At 42.9% G+C, this 12889-nt stretch overlaps 1 protein-coding gene across 3 annotated transcripts in view; it reads right to left on the bottom strand.

The window, feature by feature from the left end:
* PLB1 (phospholipase B1) overlaps positions 1 to 12889 on the bottom strand; it is a 142137-nt gene that overhangs the window by 100721 nt on the left and 28527 nt on the right. The window lies entirely within an intron of this gene.

A 12889-nucleotide genomic window follows, 5' to 3' on the forward strand; every position in this document is an offset into this window, starting at 1 on the left:
GGTGAGTTTCAGAGGTAACCGTGAGATTCCCGTGGGGATGTCTAGAAGGGTCTTGCTGAGTGTGAGGTGGAGGGGGGAGAAAAGGCAGGTAGAAAAACTGCAAACCTCAAAGACATTCTCTTCCTCCCAGCTGACTTTGGGGCAGTCTCACAAAATATTTACATTTTCTTTACCTTCTCAAAATATAATTTACATATGATAAAAGACTCATCCTAAGTGTGTAAGCCAAAGAGTTTTCCCATAAAACATTTAATCTTTGAAATACACAAGTAACACTATAGTACCTTTAACAGCCCTCCAAATAAAGGAACAAAAATTCACCCACAGTGCCACTACCCCAATAACCAAATGTGAATTGTTCACTCTCTTGGGTCTATCATCAGGCTCCAGACAGGGCACTCTTTCCATTTAGTTATAATCAGTGTGGATTACATTATATCCTGCAAGCTCCCTTTAATATTGTATTGTGAGTATTCTTTATATTGCTATGTAATGTTGATGTTTACTTTAACAGCTTCATGATACGTTTATGATACTGATACCTAATCATAAATCCTGGTCCCTTGTGTCTTCTGACTTTCCTTGCCCAGTTCTCTGCCCCTGGTACACTCTTTCTGTAAGGATGTACCATGTGAGAAGCCCCAAACAGCATTAGACAACACCAAAGTGGGGGGCCTGACCTGAGGGAGATGGCTCGATTTCTTTTCTACCTCTGCCGTCTTCTGCAGCTTTACCTTTTGACCCTGAAAAGTATTTATCTGGAGTTTCATAAGCAGCGAGAGTATATTTCTATTTCATGCCCACTGTGAGATCAGGCACTGATTTCCATATTGGAGCTCACGGCAGGAATGATTGCTGTAACTTGCCCCAGATCTCAGTGATAATCCTTACATTCCCAGAAGAAAGCTTTCTGGGCAGAAAGAGCCACATGACAGGGAGGAACAGGGGTGTGGACAGGGACAGAATGCTAGAAAAGGCTGGAGCAGATTTGTAAGTGGAGGGAAGGGTAGAGGAGGGTAGAGGCAGGCAGCTGGGCTATGGAGCTGCAAACGCCAGACTCCTCCGTGAGCAACAGGGAGCCATGACCGATCTTCAGAGACAGGAGTGTTGACGTGTGTTTTAAGATGATCATCACTCTGGGGGTGGTAGGGTTGGTGAATTAGCAGGGCAAGGAGGAGAGACTTATTTTTTTTAAGCTAGGATACAAATGTATATGGTAGCTAACACTTATATGCAGCTTCTATACGTCAGGCATCCTAAGACTTACATGAAATAATTCATTCATCCTCATGACAACTCTCTGAGATAAATGCTATTAGCCCTACCTTATAGATAAGGAACAGCATCAGAAAGGTTAAGTGACATTTTAAAGGTGACACAGTTAGCAAATGGTGACTGCAGGATTTGAAAATGGGCAGTCTGGTTCTGTGGGCTGTGCTCATAGCCAACAACCTAAGTGTAAGTCACAGCCTAAGATCTAGATCAGGCACCGGCAAACATTTTCTGCAAAGAGCCAGATAGTCAATATTTTGGGTTTTGCAGACCATACAGTCTCGGTCGCTATTCAGTTCTGCTATTGTAGTGTGAAAGACATCATAGACAACATGTAAACAGATCAACTTTCTGGAGACTGAAATTCGAATTTCATATCATTCTCATGTGTCATGAAATACCCTCCTATTTTTCCCAACCATTTAAACCTTTAAAAACCTTTGTGGATATCAATGAACGGATTTTAAGGTGTATATGAAAAGGCAAAATACCCAGAATGGTCAACAGAATATCAAAGGAGAAAAAAGTCAGAGGCCTGATACTAGCCAGCCTCAAGACTTACTATAAAGCTACAATGTGGTATTGGCAGAAAAACAGACAAAGAGATCCGTGGGATGGAGTAGAGAGCCCAGAAACAGACCCATGGAAGTAAAGTCAACTGATCTTTGACAAAGAAGCAAAGGCAATATAATGGAGAAAAGAGAGCCTTTTCAGCAAATGGTGCTGGAACAAATGGACATCTACATGAAAAAAAAAATCTAAAAATGTAAAATCTATTCTTAGCCCACAGGCCATACAAAAACAGGCATAAGGCCGGATTTGGCCCCATGGCCATTATTCGCCAACCAATCAATGCTCAATCTATTCTGCTACTATAAAGAGATCATCAAGGTAAAACAGGAAAATGGCATCTGGGGATCAACAGTAGCCTTTAGCCCCAGGAAGCCCAGATGGGAGCCTGGGATCTGCCTCTAGATGTCAGGTCGGCTGTTGCTGAAGCTCTTCACTGGGCTTTGCCAGAATCCCACAGGTAAAGGAGCATTGGTGCTGGAAGCCAACTATCCCGTTGTCTTTGAGAGATGTCCTGTTCAGCACATATCCTAGTCTTCCAGGCTCTAAGCCTGAGAAACAAACAAACAAACAAACAAACAAACAAATCTCTCCTCAAAGAAACCCTTTGGTCCCCTGCTATAAAAAGTAGGTTCCTTAGAAAGATTTTTATGACTGTTAATACACTCAGCTCTCTATAATTTCTAAAAAAATTTCAATCAAATAACATAAGCAGAATACCTAGCCCAGTGCCTGCACAAGGTGTATATTGAAATATGTTCCTTTTGAGGAAAGGTGCTGTTCCTTATCAAAACAATCCAGAGAGAAAGCGGTCATTATTAGCATAATTTCATAGCAGAAGTAGTTAACATTGTTCTTTCAAGAAGTAGGATTGGGTTGAGAGTCTCCATCTGCTGACTCTAGATCTGAAAGGCTTTAAAGGGGCTCAAAGGAGACTGTTCTTAAAGACAGTAGATGGATCCCTACATCTCTTTCCTGCAAACACTATGGGATCTTCTGGGCCTTGATTTTTCCCTCTGCAGAAATCCTATTGTGCATTTCCACATTCTCTGTGTGTGTGCACATGCGTGATCGTGCCCTTCCACTGAGAGTCAAAAAGGCAGCAAGAACTGGAGGGGTCAATAGCCAGAGAGAAGGGAAGTGAAGAGCATGGGCCCAACATTTGGTGCTGGTTTTACCCTAGAAACATTTGCCAAATCTTTGACAAGAGACATCAGCAAGTAAGAGGCTAACATGCCACGCAGAGCTTCAGGCAGTTGTGTGAAACTGGAGAGAAACACTAGGGTGTAATGTGCATCAAGGAGGGCAGGCCTGGTAAACATCCTGGGTTTCAGTTGGTGCTTCAAAGAGCTAGACCCTTGGAGTAGGGATAAATTTGAAATAGGCCATCCTGCAAAAAAGACGGAGTCCACTTTGAATCATTTTTATTCCAGAATAGACTAAGGTGATATGCCCCTACCTGTCTGCTTTTACAAAGGAAGATAGCACCATCCACAACATGAAATTGTATTTCTAATGCCCGGCTTCCAATAAAAAAAAAAAAAGTACCAGGAAACACCACCAAATAAATAGAAACCAAGAGAGAAAACAAAAAACAAAACAAAACAGACAAAAGACAGTGTATAGTAGTGAACTAATAAATGGGTAACATCCACGGCTCTATTAGCCTAATGTTTTGTTTCAAGTTAGGGTGAGAGGTGAACTAATCAGATTTTTAATGGGGGCAATCCAGGAAATGAGGAAGGTTGAAATACGCTCTTTCCTTTCCCCTGGCTGACTGGAAATCTACATCTGTGCTAGGAGGACCTGGAATAAGTGAAGAGAAGCTTGAGAGTTGATTCAAACTTTGTGTCCTTCCACAACCTACACATATGGACCCTTAGCAACCCAAGTCATTTGAGCACGACCTCTGTCCGAGTCGCTGACTGATCACTAAACCATGCAGACCCAGGGATGACTCCTAGAATGCCAGGTTAAAAAGATAAAAATAAGAAATAAAAAACTGATCAAACACATCAGTGGCTACACATCATGAAGGAGAAGACGGATTCCACAGTTTAAGTCTAGGCAAGTTACTGAAAAACCAACAACCCTCAGAAAAAATTAAACAAATCCAGAATTGCTAGATGTTTATCAAACATGTCCAGTTTGCAACCACAAATTACTAGACATGCCATGAAACTGAAAAGGGAGCCTTGCACTATGGGGGAAAAATAGCAGTCAATGGAAACCAGTTCTGAGTGGGCCTGGATAGAAGTTAGTAAAAAAAAAAAAAAAAAAAAAAAAAAATGAAAGGAAATCCAGAGTTGAAAAACACAACACTGAAAGATTTATTAGATTGGCTCAACAACAGACTTGAGATGGTAGGAAAAAGAACTTGTAAACTTCAAGCCAGATTGATAGATCAATAGAAGGTACATTTCTGAAAAGTAGAGAAGAAAAAAAGATTGAAGAAAAATAAACAGAGCCTCAGAGATCTGTGGCTACTGCCAAGCACACAAACATACATGTACTGAGTCCCAGAAGAAGCAGAGAAAGAGGCAGAAACGGATTTGAAGAGATTATGGCTGAAAACTTTCCACATGTGAAGAAAGATATTGAGCCACAGATCAAAGAAACTGGGGGTGAAGGGGGGGGGGGACACTTTAGGTGGGAAAAACACAGAGAGAAATTTACCCAGATACTTGAACTGTACTAACTGCTGTGTCTACGTGTAGTTCTAAAGCAAAGGAAAAAATTTCAAGAGCAGAAGAAAAACACACAGGAGACCAACATTATGATTAACGGTCAATTTCTCAGAAACAATAGACGCCCGAAGACAGTGGGATGACACATTCCAAATGGTACGAGGAAAATGATGCCAGATAGAAGCATGGTCATGTAAGAAGGAATGAAGTGCAGTAAGGGTGAATAAATCCAAAATAATATTAACTGCATAAAGCAGGAGCCAGTACACTGAGGCTCATAGGTCAAATCTGCCCGCAGCTTATTTTTGTATGACTCTCTAGAGAAGAATGGTTTTCACACCTTTAAAGGTTAAAAAAAAAAAAAAAAAAAAAAAGAATGTGATAGAGACCATACGTGAGCCACAAAAGCTAAAATATTTTGTCATTTGGCCATTTATAGAAAAAATTTGCCACCCCTGATAGAAACAATAAAAATAATGGAGGGTGGGTTTTAAAATACATGTAACATATTGCTGTGTGGGCAGATTCAGAGTCAATGGAGTCACGCCGATAAGGTTTTTCCTTTATCTGGGAGGTGATTAAAGTAATCATTTAATTAGATTTTAACAAGTCAAGGATGCATGTTGTAATTATAAATGCCAAAATAACAAAAACATGTATAATTAGCAGGCTCATGTTCAGCAGGGTAGGGTGGTGGAATTGAAGTAATAAAAATATTTAATCCAAAGGAGGCAAGAAAGAAAGAGAAAAGATCAGAAAAAAGATAGGACATCTGACCCTTCACGTTTCAATGTGTCCTGTTTAAACACACTTGGGAAGACCAGGGAAGAAAAGCCGAGGGGGATGTAGGAGACTCTCCTTCAGTGTCCAAAGGGGGCCTGGCCTTGCTCCATAACCCTTGTTCCCCAGAACCAGGAGTGGAAAACGTACAGTAAATGATAGTTGTGATAATTTCAGTGTCACAGAGATGGTTAGCACAAACCATTTCTCAGACCTTTCCAACCTCAATGTTCTGTGATTTCCTCATACAACTGCAGAGTTCACGTTTTGGGTTTTTTTTTTTTTTTAAGGTTTGTTTATTTTTGAGAGAGTGTGAGCAGGGGAGGGGTAGAGGATCCGAAGTGGGCTCCACACTGACAGCAGTGACAGCAGTGAGCCTGATGTGGAACTTAACTCACAACTGCAAGATCATGACCCGAGCCAAAGTCGGACTCTCAACCGACTGAGCCACCCAGGAGCCCCCAGAGTTCATGTTTTTAACTTGATGATCTGAATCGCCCATGGTAACTGCTTGGAGTAACTATATCCAGAATCTAAACATTAAGTGCTCAGAACAGGAGAACTTAGACCCCTTGGTGCTGTCCCCACTGACTCCCAGAGTGACTTGGCCCTCACTCCAGTTCTCCGCTTCCCACCAGATAAATGGAAAAAAAAATTCTTGCCTGTTCCCATAGCACCCTGAGGTATTGTGGAAGAAATTATCAAAGCACTTGTGGCATGATTGAACCCCATGAATCTTTCTCTTTTGGAAGATTGTTTTAGCCTCCAGCTCACGGATCTATAAAGGGCGTTGAGCTCCCTGAGAAACTCCCAACTCAGTAAGGTCAGTAAGGGAAAAAAACATGTACTTTTCCACGCTGATGGGAATGAAAGAGGAAGGCATCTGTGCACATTCAGAGAAACAGGTCTGGCTGAGATCAGTCATCCAAGTGGGAAGAGCCATGACCACTGGGGTCCTGGAACTAACAAAAGGCCATTAGAGCATCAGGCCTGACGAGGTAAATTCACACACGAGTGTCCTTAGGGAAGCACCTTCTGAAGCAAAGGTCCTCAACCCATCACCTGCTGCCCAGCCCCCCAAGACAGAGGCTCAGATTTGGTTGGCCTGATGTGGGGCCTAGGTATCGTGGACACCAGAAGTTTTTAAAAGCCCTTTGACTACTGCACCTGTGAGATTAAGAGCCCCAACTCTTCAGGGAAACCCAGAGTGCATTAGCCCAACATCAGGCCAGGGGTAAGGAGGCTGATTTCAAAAGCAAAATTAAAACAGCCCATGCTCTCTTAATTTACAAATTTCCTTCATATTTTTCCACTTATGCTGTGCCTGGGGCACAATTTTCCACCCCTATCCCTGCCTTGAGGAAAGACAGCCATTTTGTGACCTTAATCAAGAATTAATGTCTCTGAACCTTGACTTTTTCATCTATCAAATGGGGATACGACTGGTTTCCTGATCTTCTTCTTGAGGTTGTCTCAAGGATCAAAGAACAGGAAACTGCTGTGTGAACAGAAGAGGGCTGTACACAAGCTAGGAGTGGCTTGTCTCCCCGGATGAAAGGAAGGCCCTCGCCTTGGGCAGTGCGGGGAGGACTTTTAAGGCCAATGCATGTGCAATTAAGGCCACTCTTTAGGGTACATTAAATTCTCAGACTCTTTGAAAAGTGTATTGTCCTCCCAGCAACCCTAAAGGGTAAGTAAGTGGCAGGAATTATGACCCTGTTAACATTTTTATAGGCTCAGAGAGGCTAGTTGATTTTTACCAGCTCACACAGACCATGCCAACAAGGGCAGGGACAGGCTCTGGGCCAGTGCTGCCATCCACCAAGCAGTGAGCTGTCCTGGCGACCTGGGAAGGGGAGGGTTCAAGTCAGCCTGTGTCTGTCCCCTGTACTGTCTGGGCTGTAAGCAGGTCTTCTGGGATTATCTGTCCCTGCATGCAGCACTTTATCCCATGTACACCCAAGGGCCTGCAGAATGCTGTTGACCTGGGAGGAGGCACCACACATGACTGCCTGTGGGAGCGGAGTCAAAAACCACAAGTCATGCTTGGCTGCTGCTCCAACACCAGGACCGCTTGTGTGCCAAGCATCACAGGATGTCAGCATCTCTCCCTCAGTGTGGTGCTTTGGTGGTCACATGCCATAGTAAGTAAAAGGGGACAGTGAGGACTAGAGAATCTTTCTGGGGTAGCTAGACTAACCTCTAAACATTTGTCTTAGAATTCTAGAATGGTGGGGCACCTGGGTGGTTCAGTCGGTTAAACATCCGACTTCGGCTCAGGTCATGATCTCACGGTTCATGGGATTGAGCCCCACATTGGGCTCTGTGCTGACAGCTCAGAGCCTGGAGCCTGCTTCGGATTCTGTGTCTCCCTCTCTCTCTCTGGCCCTTCCTCACTTGCACTAGGTCTCTCTCAAAAATAAACAATAAAAAAAATAATAAAGAATTCTAGAATGGCCAACGTGGGCAGATCTTTGATATCATCTCGTTTAACGTCTCAGGAATCTAAGACCCAGAGAGGTTAACAAACTTGCCAAAGATCACTCAGCAAGTTACTAAAAAGGCCATGATGTGGAATTTGATTCTCCTTAATGTCATCTGATATGCTTTCCTTGGGACCAAAGTCTTTTTAAAAGAATGTTCTTAAAGGGCTTGTTGTGTGTGTTGCTCTATACCCTGAGTTCCTGGCACGTGGAAATGTATTCTTTTGTCACGTCTGTAAGACCAGTTGTTTTTTTTTTGGCTGTCCTAACTCATCAATCTCAATTTTTCATCAGGCATGCCAAAGAATGATAGTAGTATTAACACGGTCACAACTTTTTGGGTAGACACATCCTCTAGTCTGATGATTGTACAAAAAACATTAGAGATGACTTGGGAAGTCCCAAACCAACATTCTCTAGATACTCTGTGTCCTGTGCTGATGACCACAGGGGACACCACCACCCATTACAGATTCCATCCCAGACACAGACCAGTGCACCCTCCTGTCTCCACCTCCTGATGCCCACCCAGTATCCAACATCATACACCCTGTGTCGGGGGAGAGGGAAGAAGTCTTTAGGGAGCAGTTTGAATGGGAGGGAGCACATCCGCAGTTGACTTCAGGTTTTGCCCTTCGCTCATTATATGACCTGAGACGAGGAAGGCTTTGCTTGTCAATTAGGTTTTCCTCACCTTCCTCATGGGAACAATTGAGGTAGGCCCAGAGCCAGGACGAACAACCCGAAGAAGAGGGTGCCATGGTGAAGGTGAACCAGTGGTATCTCAGCAGCGGCGGGCCAGGGCCCTGACTCCTCCCATGCCAATACCCTCCACAATCATTCCCAGCTCCAGTCAGAGATTTAACGGGGACCCTCAAAGGTGGACGGGGGTGGTAGCGATTATTAGTGAGCTCCAACAGGAGGGGAATCTCAGGGAGCTGTGCGGGGGCCTCACGGTCCACCCTCCCCCGCAATCAGGAAAGTCTCTTTCCAGAGACAACTGGGAGGTTCTAGTGTGAAGAAGAGAACATGGGCTAAGGACCACTGTTCCCACTGAGATGCAAGAACACAAGAGGAGACAGTTGTCTAAAAGAAAAGCACTTGGCCTTCCCAGAACCAAGCAAACTCCCTGCGGGGCCTCTTTCTAGGAGCCAGGCACACAAATTCACCAGTGTGCTGCCTCTTTCCACACATGACCTTTTATGTTTGAAGCTGGCAGACTCATCTTGTCCAAAATACCACTTGCATTAGGCCACTCTCCTGCTGAAGAGTCTGTCATAGCTCCCCACTTCCCACGATAGCAAATCCAAATTCTAGGCTTGCTGTGTGACCTTGGGCAGGTCACTTAACCTGACCTGCCCAAGTGTTCAGTTTTTGTTCATGTAAAATAAATAAATAAATAAATCAACACACAAACAAACAAACAATAAAAAAAAAAAGGGAATAGTTCTTTTAGAAGTCTCTTTAAGCCAAAAGATATTATGATAATCTCTATTGTTCTGGTCTTGGGATTTCAAATTCCTCCCCCAACACTAACCCTGCCCTCGGATCAGCAGACCTGCTCCCTGCACTAGGAACCTCGACTTCATCTCTGAGTGTGCTGCTCCCTAACTTGCATGCCCTCCCTGCTCCTGTGTTTATCTTGATCCCACACAGCTTTCAGAGCTCCGCTGAGTTTCCCTCCTACGTGAAACTTCTCCAGCCCACGTTCACCTCTCAGTTCTCTGAAGCCTGTTGCTTTCATTACAGCTACTTCACCTATTTTGGTACTTAATTCTTCTCCAGTGATTTTATGCAAATAAGCTCTCTCCTGAGGGTTCCTTCTTTTGGTTTATTATCTCGCAGCCAGGCTCAGCTCAACTCGGGTTCTTAGAAGAGCGCTCAGACAGTTAACTGACAGTAGCAAAAATGCAACTTGATGAAAAGGATGATTGACGATAAAGTCCTCAAAAACTACAAGGTACAGATGACAGCCCAAGAAAAGTATGGCTCCTGAGTCCCCCCAGAGAGAATCCCTTACCTGGGTGTGTGGCTCACAGAAGGAACTTGGAGGCAAGTGAGTTGGAGCAGGGGGTGGAGATGGGGATTGAGGCATCTGATGTAGAAGAGAGTTTAACACCAGAATTCCAAGGATGGCTCGGCCACCAACTGGCTATGGGACTTGAGCAAGTCCCCACTCCTCTCTCGTCAATAACTAGAAGAACCTGGACTACCAAAAGCTCTCCAGGGTTGCTATCTACTCTTATTTGGAAAGACAATTTCTAGAAGGCTCGGCTGGCAACCTCCAGGAACGACTCTAGGTCCCTGTAAAACAAACATTGACTGGCTGTACTTGTTCTAATGAGAAAAGAGGTATTCCTTTCCTCACCTGCTCCTACCTTTGGCTTACCAGTGACAGGCCTGACCCAGGTGCATTACCAAGGTGATGAGTTTTCATTCCCCAGCCTGACAGTCTCCCAGGGAACTGCTGACCCATTCCAGGAAAATGAAGCTCTAGCAAAAATTGTACTTTATTAGACACGGTGGTTTCTTGCCAACTTGCTTTTGCCAATTGCAGTTTTAAGATAATGATGTTTCAGTTTTATACACCCAAACTTTTGGAACAGGAACCTATTTCTACGTGTGTTGTTTGTTGAGCCCATTTCAAAGCTTAAATAAAAGCCGAATTATGATTCTTCCCTCCCTGTAATACAGGGTGGTGGCAAAAAGCCATGACTCAGGACTCAGTCTCAGGACTGAACTCTGGCTCGTGTACTTACAGCTAGATGATCTTGGGGAAGTTATTTAATTTCTGAGTCTCAGTTTTCTCATCTGTAAAATGAGGATAATAGTCTATCCCTCTTCTTTTTTTTCTTTTTTTTTTTTAGTTTTTATTTACTTATTTTGAGAGGAAGAGAGCAAGTGGGGGAGGGGCAGAGAGGCTCCCAAGCAGGTTCCACACTGTCAGCACAGAGCTCGACATGGGGCTCAAACTCACAAACTGCAAGATCATGACCTAAGCTAAAACTGAGAGTCACATGCTTAACCAACCAAGCCACTCAGGCATCCAACAGTATATCCTTCTTAAGTGGAAGCTGTTATATATACACAGTGGTTAGTGTGGCGCTTGGCTGGCTGTTCTAGAGAACCTCACGCTGTGAGTTTAGCTTGAAGTGACACTCAAATGGCAATGTCCCCAGTGCTCGACAGAGTTACATTTATACGGTCATATTCATCTTAGGCCCCAAAGAGTCTACAAATAACTCTTGGAGGAGTCTGAGCTGCACACAATAAAAAATAACTAGGCAAAGAGAGAAACAAAGTATCCAGAGGTAAGAATCAGCAGAAAAAAAAAAAATACAGTAGAAACAGATCCAAGATGGTGGAAAAGAAAATTTGAGGCTATTCACGGAAACACAAAATTATTTTTAAAAGTAACACTGTCAGTTTGGTACAGAAATACATGTAAATTATATTTGAAAAATATTTTCAAAGCCTCTAATGATCAGGTCTAACAGCACATTAGACACAACTGAAAGAATGAATAAATTAGGACATGTGTCATAATATATTACTCAGAATGCAGCAATTTTCTAGAAATACAAAAAGATGGTACAGTTGGAATAGAGGCTAAGGGACATGGTATATAAAGACAACCAAACATACATTTAATTGGCACCATGGAAGGAAAAGACAGGAATAATGGAGTAGAAGCAGTATTTCAAGAGACACTGTCTGAGAATTCTCAAATTTTATGGAAGATATCAAGCTATAGATTCAAGAAAGACTATAAATGTCATGCAAGATTAATTCACAGAAATTAACGAAACAGGAAAAAAAACATACAATTTAGACCATAGTGTATTTTTCCAAAAAGGACCATAACTTTCCTCCCATCCTGCAGGCCACTTTGCAATGTGACTTTTGCCACCCCTCCCCACAAGAGGTAAAGTCTATTTCCTTCCCCTTGTATCTAGGCTGGCCCTGAAATTTACATTGACCAACAGAAGCAGAAGAAATGACTCTTGGGCCCAGGCATTAAGAGGCCTTGTGGGTTCTATTTTTGCCCATTTAGGTACTTCTGTACCCAGCCCAGGCTGTCCTCCTAGAAAGACCACGTGGAGGAGGACCAACACACCCCAGTACCAAGTCAACAGACATGTCATTTTAGATCGGCCATGTCAGTCCCACACAATACCGTGTGGAACAGGGACAAGATGTCCCAGCTGATGTCTTCCCAAATTGCAGATCCACTGAATTGTGAGTAAATAAAATGGTTGCTGTCTGTCAATATGATTTACTGTAACATGCTCTGCAGCAACAGACAACTATGACATAGAAGATCAATAAAGCCAAAAGTTGGTTCTTTCAAAAAACTAATAAGGTAGACAAACCTCTAATAAGATGAATCATAGAAAAAGGATGAAGTCACAAATAACCAATATTGGAAATAAAAAGGGGGCATAACTACAGAAGCTACAGATATCAAAGAGATAACAATAGAAATTCTCTAAAAATTATGCAAAAAACTTCAACATGTACTTGAAATGAACACATTCCTAGAAAGACAAAACTTTCCAAAACATACTTATAAGAAATAAAAATATGAGTAATTCTATAACCATTTAAAAAACTGAGTCAGGGAATGGGAGAAGATATTTGCTAATGACCTATCAGATAAAGGGTTAGAATCCAAAATCTATAAAGAACTTACCAAACTCAACACCTGAAAAACAAGTAATCCAGTGAAGAAATGGGCAGAAGACATGAATAGACACTTTTCCAAAGAAGACATTCAGATGGCCAACAGGCACATGAAAAGATGCTCAGCATCACTCATCATCAGGGAAATACAAATCAAAACCACACTGAGATATCACCTCACACAGGTCAGAGTGGCTAAAATTAACAACTCAGGAAACAACAGATGCTGGCAAGGATGTGGAGAAAGGGGACCCTCTTGCACTGTTGGTGGGAATGCAAACGAGTGCAACTCTCTGGGAAACAGTGTGGAGGTTCCTCAAAAAATTAAAAATAGAATTACCCTATGACACAGCAACAGCACTACTAGGAATTTATCCAAAGGATAGAGGAGTGCCGATTCATAGGGGCACATGT

This window comes from Acinonyx jubatus, chromosome A3, assembly GCF_027475565.1.
Source record: "Acinonyx jubatus isolate Ajub_Pintada_27869175 chromosome A3, VMU_Ajub_asm_v1.0, whole genome shotgun sequence".
Classification (NCBI taxonomy): Eukaryota; Metazoa; Chordata; class Mammalia; order Carnivora; family Felidae; genus Acinonyx; species Acinonyx jubatus.